Source organism: Dipodomys merriami, unplaced genomic scaffold, assembly GCF_024711535.1.
Source record: "Dipodomys merriami isolate MVZ:Mamm:240054 unplaced genomic scaffold, mDipMer1.0.p SCAF_864, whole genome shotgun sequence".
Classification (NCBI taxonomy): domain Eukaryota; kingdom Metazoa; phylum Chordata; class Mammalia; order Rodentia; family Heteromyidae; genus Dipodomys; species Dipodomys merriami.
In genome coordinates this window covers 95,220-96,356 of record NW_027206473.1, presented here as the reverse complement: position 1 = coordinate 96,356, position 1,137 = coordinate 95,220, and the positions used below count along the sequence as shown (strand labels likewise).

Sequence of the window (1,137 nt, the reverse complement as noted above, 5' to 3'; positions counted from 1 at the left end):
TTTTTGTAGCCTCAACTCTGTAATACGTCTGCTTCACCCTAGGACTAAGATTTTAGGTGTGGACATTTATCAACACTCCTGATTCAGATTCTACTTGATAAAATTTTTAATCAATATTTTCTTCTTAAATTTGCTATTTGTAAACTCACATGCACCTATAAAAATGGTTGACCATCCCAGTAACTTTCTCAAAGTACCTCCAAAAGACAATTTACAAAACTTTGTATTATATTACTACAAGGAAAACAATGCTACAAATAAATAAAAACAACAATTAAATATTCATGATTAATAAAATGAAAAATAAACCAGTTACGTGTTTCCAGTATTTGAAGTGTACTACATATTAGATTTTACTATATTCTCATATTCCTGTACATTTAAAACTGGCTAAGATTATGATGTTCAACAAGAGTTTTATAGGCTATGAGTAGTCTTTAAAGTTACCCACTAAGATGACTATTTATGGCTCATCTCGTCATTTGTATATGGCTTATATCTTCACTTGTTGCTCGCTAACATATAAAGTAAGGAAGCTCTAAATTGTAGTTAACAAATTCTTAACTCTTTACTCTGCTTCTTTAAACAAAGACTTTGCAACTTCTCATTAGTAAAGTTTCTATAAATTCTGAAATATAAATACTTAGTAATATATGTCTGCTACCATAAATCTTAACTACTTCATGGAAAATTTTTATGACCTGCCAAACAGTCCCTATTTTGGCATATTTAAGCAAATTCCCAAAATTAAACCCATTTAAAGCATTAGAACTTTAACAACCTTAACCCTTGCTGCAATGTTCATTATGACAGGTGCCTTGTAGAGAATAATTGAACTCCTCCTTCTACACATCTCTTGAACCACAAATATTTGGAATTACTTTGTTTTTGACATATCAATTTTGAGTTTCTTCTTAAATATGTGCTTATGTAAGAAATAAATATTTCATGACCATTCTTTTGCATTTACTTTTTGTTGAAGTGTCTAATTTAAGAAAACCAATTACACTTTATATATAAAAAAAAGTTCTGTGCTCAATTTGGCAGCACATACCCTAAACCTGGAATGATACAGAGATGATGAGAATAGCTCCTTCGAAGGATGACACACCAATTCCTGAAGCGTTCAATATTTTT

At 30.2% G+C, this 1,137-nt stretch overlaps 1 non-coding gene across 1 annotated transcript; it reads left to right on the top strand.

Moving 5' to 3' along the window:
* The first annotated feature begins 1,031 nt into the window (after positions 1 to 1,031).
* On the top strand, positions 1,032 to 1,137 carry LOC138820345 (U6 spliceosomal RNA). The gene has a single exon (XR_011369840.1). It is a non-coding gene; the product is annotated as a U6 spliceosomal RNA (small nuclear RNA).